Raw genomic sequence first — 11,480 nt, forward strand, 5'->3', positions numbered from 1 at the left:
TTCAAGATCTGAAACTCTGTCTTCACATTCATTTAAATGGTTTTGCAAGCTTGTGATTGAGATTTTAATTTCCTCTATATCTCTTTGACTCTACTTCATGCGAACTATTTCTTTTCTGTATTGCTCATTCAAGGAATCTGTCATTTTTCTAATCTCCTCTTTTTTTTAATCAATATCTTCTTTAGAAGCAGTTGTAAATTCTTTTACTGAAATGTTTTTTTCAGATTGGGTTTCCTCCATATATTTCTGTATTTGCTTCTTTTCTTCAGATGTTATGAGTGCAGATAATTCTTTTTTATTTCAGGAATTAATTTCACTCTGAGTTCCTCTCTATCTTTCTGCTGTTGCTTATTTACTTTTGACGCTATAAATCATACATTTCAGCTGAATTAGTGTTCTCTGCACTTGTTTGGGTGGGCATTGTGTTTCCTCCATATGTTTCTGCATTTGATTCTTTATTGCGGAAGTTATTACTTCAGGGATTTCATTTTTCATTTCCAATCTGAGTTCCTCTATACCTTTCTGCAGCTGTTTCTTTATTTCAGAAGTTGTTGATTCATTTATTTAATCTGTGTGATTCCCAAGTTGTTCTGTGTTAGTTTCTTCTGCACTTGTTAATGTGTGGGCTTGGGGTTTTGAGAATGCACTTTGCTCCTTCTCATTGTCATTTTGTATTTCACTGGCTTCTGACCTTTGTTGTAGAGCTTTGGTGCAGTTACATCCTTAGCACCTACCGAAATTCAGGTGTTGATCTACAAAGTTTGAATTTATCCAGCTGTGCCTGGCTTGGGTCTGGCTGCTCTGCTCAGTCCCTTCCTGCTTCTGTTGTGCCCCTCTGGCAAGATATTCTGCTCCTGGAGTAGCTGGGTGGTTGTGTTCCCCACTCTCTTTGCAGGGACCGCAGCTGCAGAGTTTCACCCCAGGCTTGTATGCCAGGCCTGAACTGAGTCTGAAGAGGACAAAGCGGCATAGCAGGAAAGAAAACTCTCCCACACACTCACTGGGCCTATGCTTGTGCTGTATCTGGGGTCCCATGAACACGCCAGAAGTTCTCTCTCACTGGGAGGGCATGGGGGAGGCTTGCAGAGTGGTGGGGGTTTCCCAAGTGCGGGGAAGAGTGTCTCACCCATGCTGCCCCTGTACTTGGACGGGACAGGTCGCGTGGGTGCACGGTAGCTGGAAGCTCTCCCACACACTCATTATTATTATTATTATTTTTATTTATCTATCTATCTATTTATTTATTTATTTGTGTGTGTGTGTGTGTGTGTGTGTGTGTGTGTGTGTGTCTGTGTGTGTGTGGCCAGCTCAGCCCACCAGGGGACGGGGCTGGCTGGCATGTGGTGCTGGGGGATTGAACTGAGGTCCCTGTGCTTTGCTAAGCTTGTTCTAAGTAGGTGCTTTAGACCACTGAGCCATCTCACCAGCCCCAATTTGTTTATTATTTCTAGGAGTTTCTTTGTGGAGATTTTTGGGTCTTCCATGCAGAGTATCATGTCATCTTCAAATAATGATAATTTCAGTTCTTTCTTTTTAAATCTTATTCCTTTTATTTTTGTCTTTTGTCTCATTACTCTGGCCAGTGTTTCCAGAACTATATTGAATAGCAGTGGTAGTAAAAGGCGAAAGAGTTATATGATCTGAAGAGAAACCAGAGTATAGGATTGGTAGTAATGGACATCTTTGTGTTGTACTTGATTTTAGAGTAAATTTTTTCAGTGTTTCTCCATTTAGAATTATGTGGACTGTTGGTTTGTCATAGATGGCTTTTATCAGGTGAAGGTATAAGCCACATATCCTAATATTCTTTAGGATTTTTATTAAGTGAGTTTTGATTTTTTTCAAAAGCTTTTTCTGTACCTATTGAGGTGATCATGTGAATTTTCCTTATGGCTTTGTTGGTATGGTGTATTATGCTTATATATTTGTGTATGTTGAGCCATCCCTGCTTCCCTGAAATGAATCTCATCTGATCATGGTATATAATCTTCCTCATGATTTGCTGCATTTTTTCTTTTGTTTTTTTGTGTGTGGCCAGCTCAGACCACCCTGGGGGTGGGGCTGGCTCGGCATGTGGTGCTGGGGATCGAACTGCAGTCCCTGTGTGCTGGCCTCAGATTGCCTAAGAAGGATCTTTAGATCGCTGAGCTATCTCATTGGCCCCATGATTTGCTGCATTGTATTAGCTAATGTTTTATTGAGGATTTTTACATCTATGTTCATGTGGGAGATTGGTCTCTAGTTCTGTTTTTTGGTTGGGTCTTTCTCTGGTTTTGGTAGCAGTGTAATACTTGCCTTGGGAAATGAATTAAGGGAGAATTGCTTCCTTTTCAATTTCATTGAAGAGTTTGAGGAGAAATGGGATTAAATCTTCTCTAAATTTCTCATAGAATGTAGCTGTGAATTCATAAGCACCTGGGCTTTTCTTTCTTGGTAGATATGAATTATATTTTCTATTTCATACACTAATTTTTTTGTCTTTCATATTTGAGATCTTATTGGTTGTGTTGAGGATGAGTATAGGTGATTCACCTTGTATATCATTCTTTTTTTTTTTTTTAAGAAGTGGGGATTGAACTCAGACCCTTGCACTTGCCATGGAAGCATTTATTCCACTGAGCTATCACCCCGGCTCCCCCCTTTTTTTGTGTGTGCATATATATTGATCTTTATTTCCTTATTTTGGCAGTTCAACATTTATTTTCATGTTCTTCATTTCTTCCCATAATTTTATTGAGAAACAAATAGCAATGAGACAGTTTTAAACCAAATTGGTAGGACAGTTTCAATAATTAACACATTGCATACATTCTTCCTAGTGGTTAATTGTTGTACAAGATGCGGACATGATATCCTATTTACAAACACCATTAAACAAATCCTTCTATTCATTAAGAGAATTTGACTATATATCTATCCTAACCACTTTGAATACACAGATACAAAATGCACATTCATCTGTATCTATTTTTTTTGTTAAGTTTCGTTACCTAAATATTATGGGTGTGTAAACTCAGCAAAATATTCTAAAAGAGTCCAGTAGTCCATAATAGTATTGGGTCTTCTGCTTCACAGTGTCAGAAATTGTTGACCTGAGTCCCCCACAGCTCAACATAACAGCATGGCTTTACTTCATATATTTCATTTTTATACTGTTCTGCTGGATGGATAAGACCAAGGTAAAGCAGGACCTATGCAACAAGAGTTGTAGCTTTTGGGTCTGATAAGGTCAGTGAAATCCCCTTAGGATTTATCCTGAGATCCTGTACCTCAGATTGTAGATCCTTTGTCAGTGTCAGCCATGTGGATGAGTCACGCCTATTGCTTGGCCAATGTGCTCTCTGTGAAAGCCTGAGAGAGTGTCTTCTCCCCATGTGACTCTCCTTAGGCACACTCTACATCATCGATCACTTTCCTCTTTGGCCCCATAATCTTCTTGATCAGAAAATTTGGGACACTACCGAGGTACATGACGTTACAGTACAAGTTCTCATATGTCCTGAGTCTTAAGTGACCTTGGAAGACTAGGGCCAAAATGTTGGCTTTCCTTGCAACCCTCCTTTTTCTCTAATTTTGGTGTGCAAACTTAGGTTGTTAACCATCCAGAAGACAAGCTTATTGTTATTGCCATACAACTTAGGTTGTTAAGCTTAACCTCACTATCTGTCTGAATATTAAACATCTTATTCATAACATGGAACAGGTACTTTTCATCAAGTATTGATATGTTGAACTTTAAGTCCCTACAGAATATGATAAAAACATTTAAAAATTAGAATATATTTTAAAAATAGGCATAAAGAATTATATACTTCTCATGTTTGCACATAAGTCCAAAAATCTCACCATATGCAGCCTTGAAGCAGTACAGTCCCACAATATTTCTTTTCCTGTCTCTTGCTTTCCTTCACCACCCCCTTCTGACATGCCAGTTACTGCTATGATGTCTCTCAGATAGATAGTTGCCCACAGTGTTTCAACTAGGCTCCCTGACCTCCTGCTGACTAAACTTGGCAGCATGATACTGTCGCTTCCAGTCACTAGATGGCGCTCACAGCTGTTTTCGAGTTCTGAGCTTAATTCCACTGCAGCTTTCTACATTCACTACTCCACTTCCCTGTGCATTTCTTCTTGGATGCCTCTGGCGTTGCCAATAGCCACCATGCCTACAGGTTTGAGCTGCCTTTCCCACGCATTGAGTCCAGGCTCCAGGAGAAAGCCCCGCTTACCACTTCTTTCTTCATTTAAGTCTCTCTCTTAACTGTCCCTGTGGGCTTCAATTCTCACTTCAGATCCTTCCAGGGTCCAGAGGTCCTACCTCTCTCCTTCTGTTCCTCACATTGCTGTATTCCAGTGTCTGGGCACCGAATCTCACAAAGGCTCTTTCTGTGCTGCGCACCACTCTGACATCATCCTAGTAGTCCTAGTTCTCTTTTTTTGGTACATCTTTTTTTTTTTTTTGAAACCAGAAATTAGATGTTTAATACTGGGTTCCATATATGTGGACATGGGCTTTTTTCTGTGTGTCTGTTTTTAAAATTAGGGTAATGCTTACTCATAGAAATGGCTTTGGAAATATTGCTTGCCTTTTTATTTATTTTTATTTATTTATTTATTTTTTCTACTCAGAAGCAAACATTACACTTTAATAAAAATCAAACACAGAGCATTAATTTTGCCTGACATAATAATTACACAAATTAAAAAAACTTTAACGGGTGTTTCTTACAACTAGATACATGCCAGTTACTTGCAGAGGTTTAAAAAAATACTCATATCCATGCCTCATTTTTGAAGAAGGTAACACTGATGGGTCAGGATGCCAGTGTTTCTATTTTACTCATTTATTTTGAACTGTGCAGTGGACTGAGCTCAGGACCAAAGGATTTCCCAACAACCCTCAAGTAACTCTGTTTCCTTCTGGTTGAATCACTGATTTTAGGTTGACTGGGGCACTGTGGGTACTTTTGGCAACTGGTTAGTGGTACAGAGAGCTTTCTTTGCAGATTGGTTAGCAGTAGTGAAGAGCTGGGCCCTGGCTTTTTTGGAGTCTGTCTCAGGTCTTTCTTCCCTGGTGAGGATTTTCTTTGTTTCTTCTTCTGTTCTACTTTTGGCTTCTTCTGTGGCCCTGCATCCAAGGTCTCAGGAGGTGGCAGGGCCTTTCTCTTCTTGCCTTGTGGTGTGCTGGGGCCAGAGTACTTTTTGGGAGACTTTTTCTGTGGGACACGTTTTTGCACCTCAACATTTTCTTTTACTGGAGTCACTCCTATTGGTACCAGTTGTGGAATTTCCTCATCAGATTCATTTGTCACTTTAACTTGGGTTTTCACTCTGCTGGGCTTTTTCTTCTGAGACCCACAGCTCTTCACAGAAGCACCTTTAGTTTTAGATGGCATGTTATATTTAGTTAGGGCTGATGTAACCTTCTTAGCTTTTTTTTCCCCCTCTTCAACTTTGGTTTTTCACCAAGTTTTTGCTCTTTTTCTTTCTTCTTAGCTTCGTTTTCCTTCTGTTTGTGGATGACCATTTTGTTGGCATCATTCTGGTAAGAGATAAATGAGGAAAAGATGGGAAGGGAAGTTGACTTTCCAGTTTTCACAAACAGGAGTTTCATACTTTCCCACTTCTCTGGCAATTTTTTGGAAAGCCTTTCTGCCACAGCAACAATGTTTTCAGTGGTACCTTGAGCCTGTGTTCCAGTGTAACCAATGTGCACAGCACTGCAAGAACCACTTTGGGAGATGTTTAAGACAATCCCACCTAAGGAGTTGTTAATCTCTTCTGATAAATTCTTGGCCAGAAGGTTTATGTGTACTGGAACTTTTTTTCTTTGATAGAAATATCTTCTTACATGTGAGGGCAAAAGCCACCTAATCCTTTCATCAGTAAGGAAGAAGTCTAAACTATTCAGGAGCTGGGGCTTGGATTCATAAGCTTTATATTCTGCTTTTAAAGTTCAGAAAGGGGTAATCTGAGAAATTGTTTTAATTCCATGCTTGTTCAGAAGCTTTCTATAGAAGTGTTCTGTCTGTTCAGTTGATTGGAGCTCATCTTTGGTAAATAAACAGATTTCTGACAGATCTGACTGAATACCATGAGGCAAGAACAATCTGACCCTCAGTTCTTTTTCTGGAATTTTCCACAGTGCCACCATTAAAAATACAATTTCATTCTTATTCAAAAGCAATCGATTTTTGTTCTTCCTGGACTTCGAGTGTGTCAGCAGTGCTTCCACTGCCTTTCTAGCTGCTCTTTGTCAAGCTGTGCTAGTGAGGGCCACTCCACAGGAGTCAAGGTGGTGGACAAAGCTGACTCTTGGGTGGAAGATGGTTCTTCCATCTCACTCTCACCTAGTGCAAACACCACTCTTTATTTTCATTTTTGTTATTTTTTTAAATGTACTTCATACAGGGTCTACAGGGTCTCACTACACAGATTGGGTGATCCTCCTCTTTTAGGCCTCCCAAGAGCTGGTATAACAGGCATCCACCATCAAGCCCATTCTCAGTGGCAGTCTCAGAATGCCCTGGGGGTAGGCCCACACAGCTTGTGGTGCTTCGAACTCCACTTTGCCTAATCAGGTGCTTCAGTCCACTGAACTATCTGGCCGGCCCTTGCCTTTTGATTTCACTAAAGTTTGAAAAGTATTGGAATTAGAGCTTCTCTAAAGTTTTTATAGAATTCTGCAGTGAAGATTTTGGAACCTGAGCTTTTTTTTTTTTTTTTTTTTTTTTTTAATGTATTTAGTACAGGGTCTATAGGGTCTCACTACGCAGATTGGACTCATAGTGATCCTCCTATTTTCATCCTTCCCAGTGCTGGGATTACAGGCACATGCCACCACGCCCAGTCTCATTTGCAGTCTCAGAGTGCCCCAGGGGCGGGGCTGGCATGGCACTGAGCTTTTTATCTTTAGTAGATTTTATTATTTCAATTAATTTATTGATACTGAATTATTCAAGATTTTTATCTTTTTTCAATTTAGCTTTGGTAATTCATATGTACCTAGGAATCTTTCCTTTTCTTTTTAATTTTCCCTTTTATTAGAGTACAGTTTGTCAAAGTAGTCACCAAGGGTTCTCTGGATTTTTGTAGAAATCATTTGTGATTTTGCCTTTTTAATATCTAATACACAGATTTAGGTCCTTTTCTTTCCTTCCCCCCCTCCCCGGAATGGGGGATTGAACTCAGGCCCTTGCACTTGCCAGGCAAATGCTTATCCTACTGAGTTATCTCCCCAGCCCCTCTTTCTTTATTTTGGTAAGTTTGGTAAAGGTTTTTTTTATTGTTTTTAGCCTTTCACATAACCAACTCTTTGATTCTTAATTGTTTGTAATGTTTTTTTATCTAAATTACATTGATTTTTGCTCTGTTCTTTATCATTTTTCTCAAACTAAACTTGAGTTTGAGTTCTTCTTGTTTTTGTAGAACTTTGAAATATGTCACTATGTTATTTCTTTAAGTTTTTTCAAAGAATATAGAAATTCCTTGGAAATTTAGAAATTTCCCTCTTAGGACTGCTTTCAGTGTGGCCCAAAGGTTTCAGTATGTTGTAAAGGCATTATCGATTTATTTTAGGCCAACTTCTTTTAAGTATTTGGTACAGGGTCTCACTATGCAGATGGGACATGTAGTGATCCTCCTGTTTTCAGACTCCTCAGTGCTGGGATTACAGGTGTGCACGACCATGCCTGGACTTGGTCACAGGCTCAGCATGCCCGAGGGAGGGGCTGGCAGAACATGTGGCAGGAAGGATCGAGTCCTGGTCTGGCTAATTTCTTCTTTACTTGTCTCTATCCCCATTTGATTATTCAGGAGAATGTTATGTAACTTTTATTTGTTTCCATAATTTGATATCTTTAGCTATTGAGTTTTTTATTTTTAATTTTTTTTGTATTTAGGACAGGGTGTATAGGGTCTTAGTGTGTAGACTGGACTAGTAGTGATCCTCCTGTTTACAGCCTCCCAAGTGCTGGGATTACAGGTGCACACTACCATGCCCAGTCTCAATCCCTGGCTCAATGTGCCCTGGGGGAGGGGGGCGGCACAGCAGGCCTGGGGATGGAACTCCCAGCCTCTGTGTCTAAGCAGATGCTTTAATCCACTGAGCTTCTTGGCCAGTCTGATTTTTGTTTATTGTATTATGACCTGATAATATGCATCATATAATTTTGATTCTTTGGATTTACATAAGGATGCTTTATGGGCTAGTATTGGTCCTATTTTGGAGGAAGTGCCATGCACTGCTGAGAAGAATGTGTAATCTGTTGTCCGGTGCAACGCTTTCTAGAGGGCACCATTTAAGAACATTGGTGGACTCTGGGCAGCCTGTGGGACTCTGGTAGTCTCTGACTTTCCTTAGCCTCCAGCACACAGGCATGGAGCTTCTGCTGGTGCTCATGTGAACTTTTAAGAATTTAGGAGGACGCTGAGTGGCTTGTGGAATGCAGGAGGGCTGCAATCTGTGGGTCCAGCTCAAGCAGGCATGGGGCTTTCTTGTAGCCATTTAAGAACTTTGACAGATGTTGGGCAGCCTGCAGAACTTTGTCTGGGTGATTCCAGGGAGCTTCAAAACTGCCAAAATGCAGGAACAAAAGGCAATCTCAGAAACCCAGTCCTAGCCCAGGTCTGGTGAGTGTGTGGGAGAGCTTCCAGCTACCCTGCAACTGTGGGACCTACTACCGGTCCCAGCTCAGGCGAAGCATGGGTGAGACCCTCTTCCACCCCTTTGGGACTCCCCCCACTACTCTGCAGCACCTCCCCCACCCCACCCGCCAAGTAGGAATTTCTGCTTCCTTCCGGGAACCCCCAGACCCAGTCCTAGCCCAGGTCCGGTGAGTGTGTGGGAGAGCTTCCTGCTACCCTGTGCTGGTGGGACCTACTACTGGTCCCAGCCCAAGCGCAGCTTGGGTGAGACCCTCTTCCACCCCCTTGGGATGCCCCCCACCACTCCACAGCAACTCCCCCACCCCACCCGCCGAGTAGGAAATTCTGTCGCATGCCGGGAACCCCCAGACCCAGTCCTAGCCCAGGGCCGGTGAGTGTGTGTGAGAGCTGCCTTTCCCCCCTACTCCACCTTGTCCCCTAAAGGCTCAGCTCAGGCCTGGCATATAGGACAGGGGTGTAAGTCTGCAGCTGTGATCCCTGCAGAGAGTGTAGAGGATAGAACCACCCAGCTAGTCCAGGAGCAGAATATCTTGCCAGAGAGGTACAACAGGTTCACCCTCAAGGGCAGCAGCAGGAAGGAGCTGAGCACAGCAGCCAGAATCGAGGCAGGCACAGCTGGATAAATCCAAACTTTGTAGATCTGCAACTGAACTTCAGTACATGCTAAGGATATAACTACAACAAAGATCTACAACAAAGGTCAGAAGACAGTGCTACACAAAATGATGAGAGGGAACAAAATGCCACCTCAGAACGCAAGCCCACTGGTAACAAGTGCAGAGGACATTAACACAGAACAAAGTGGGAATCACACAGCTGAAAACAATGAATCAACGGCTTCTGAAATAAAAAAAAATGGCTGCAGAAAGGTATAGAGGAACTCAGATTGGAAATAAAAAAGAAACCCCTGAATTAATAACATCTGCAGTAAAGAATCAAATGCAGAAACATATGGAAGAAACCCAATGCCCACCCAGAACAAGTGTGGAGGACAATAGCTAGATTCAAATGCATGAATTAATAGCGTCAATAGTAAATAAGCAACAGCAGAGAGATAACAGGAACTCAGAGCGCAATTCTTTTCTGAAATAAAAAAAGAATTGTCAGAACTCATAGCATCTGAAGTAAAAAAGCAACATGAGAAACATAGGGAGGAAATCCAATCTGAAAAAAACACTGCAGTAAAACAATTTATAACTGCTTCTAAAGAAGACCTTGATAAAAAAAGTAGAGGAGATTAGAAAAATGATGATTTCCTTGAATTATCAATTTAGGAAAGAAATAGATCGCATGAAGCAGAGTCAAAGAGATATAGAGGAAATTAAAATCTCAATCACAAACTTGCAAAACCATTTAAGTGAAAGTGAAGACAGAGTTTCAGATCTTGAAGATGCTGGTGCAGCTAGTGAAAAGGTAAGAAAGGATCTCTTAAAAACAACGAGGATACAGGAAAGAATAATCCATCACCTGCAAGATGATGCAAAGATGAACAATGTGAGACAAATAGGCATCAATGAGAAAGAAGGAGTCAATACAAATGACATGAAAAAAATAGGGGAAGAAGTAATAGCAGAAAACTTCCCAAATATGAGGAAACAATCTGACATTCAGGTAACCGAAGCATACAGAACGCCAAGTAACCTCAATCCAATGAAAAACACATCAAGACATATAATAGTCAAGATCCCAGAAATTCTGCCCAAGAATAATATACTAAGTCGCTAGAGAAAAGAAGCAGATCACATTCAAAGGAAAACCCATCAGAATTATGGCCGAATTCTCCTCACAAACCATGAAGGCAAGAAGAGCATGGAGCAGAGTACCTCAAGTTCTCTATGAAAACAAATTCCAGCCCAGACTACTACAAACTGCAAAACTCTCTTTCAAGTTTGAGGGAGAAGTGAAATACTTTCATGACAAAGAACAGCTAAAGAATTTCATGATGACAAAGCCAACCCTACACAGGTTACTGAAAGATGTTCTAGAGAGGGACCAAAATGATCAGAACTCCACGAATGAGATCAGAAGCAACCAACTAAAGATGGCAAGCAATTAAACACAGGAGAAAAAGGAGTAAACGACAACAGGTAAATAACATGTCAATCATAAGTCAATACATCTCAATTCTAACCATCAATGTAAATGGATTCAATTCACCAATTAAAAGAAATAGACTGGCACAGTGGATTAAGAAACAAAATCCAACAATATGATGTATACAAGAAACACATTTAACTCGCGACGGCCGGAGGGCGGCCGCACGGAGTCCCGGCGTCGCTCCCCGCGGGCCCTTCCTCGCCTCCTCCGAGGCCGGCGCGGCCTGCGCTCCCGGCTGGGGCTCAGGTCCGCGGGTCGCCCGCTCGGCCTGGCCGGGCGGAGGCGTAAGAGGCGGCAGAGGCAGCTGCGCGGCAGGGGGCCGCAGGGTGGGGGGAGCCAGGAGCCCCATTGGGGTTTCCGAGAGCGGAGCCCTGAGTGGGTTGGAACAATGTGTCTCCGCAGAGAGATGGCCATGATGATGCCCTTCTTTTCAATTGGTGACTAAGAACTAAAAACAAGGTGCAGCTTGCTAGTGGCAGTGCTCAGGAATCAGAAGACCAAGATCCAGGAATCAGAAGACGTGTGTTGTAGTCCCCAGTTCTGCTACTTCTTGAGTTTCCCTGTGTCTGTGTCCTCATCAGTAACAATGAGGCACTTTTTACTGTCTGAGGAAGCATTCCTGTAATTCATTTTTCTTCACTGCAATATTAAGAATTATATCAAATTGAAAAGATATGAATGAATATCCTAAAAAAAGAAAGAGGAAGACTTTACAC

The 11,480-nt window shown here is 41.7% G+C and overlaps 1 pseudogene; it reads right to left on the bottom strand.

Annotated features, from left to right (window-relative positions):
- Positions 1–4,862: 4,862 nt before the first annotated feature.
- LOC101561265 lies at positions 4,863–6,339 on the bottom strand (annotated as a pseudogene).
- Between the last annotated feature and the right edge of the window lie 5,141 nt (positions 6,340–11,480).

This window comes from Octodon degus, unplaced genomic scaffold, assembly GCF_000260255.1.
Source record: "Octodon degus isolate 3935 unplaced genomic scaffold, OctDeg1.0 scaffold00345, whole genome shotgun sequence".
In the NCBI taxonomy this organism is placed as follows: domain Eukaryota; kingdom Metazoa; phylum Chordata; class Mammalia; order Rodentia; family Octodontidae; genus Octodon; species Octodon degus.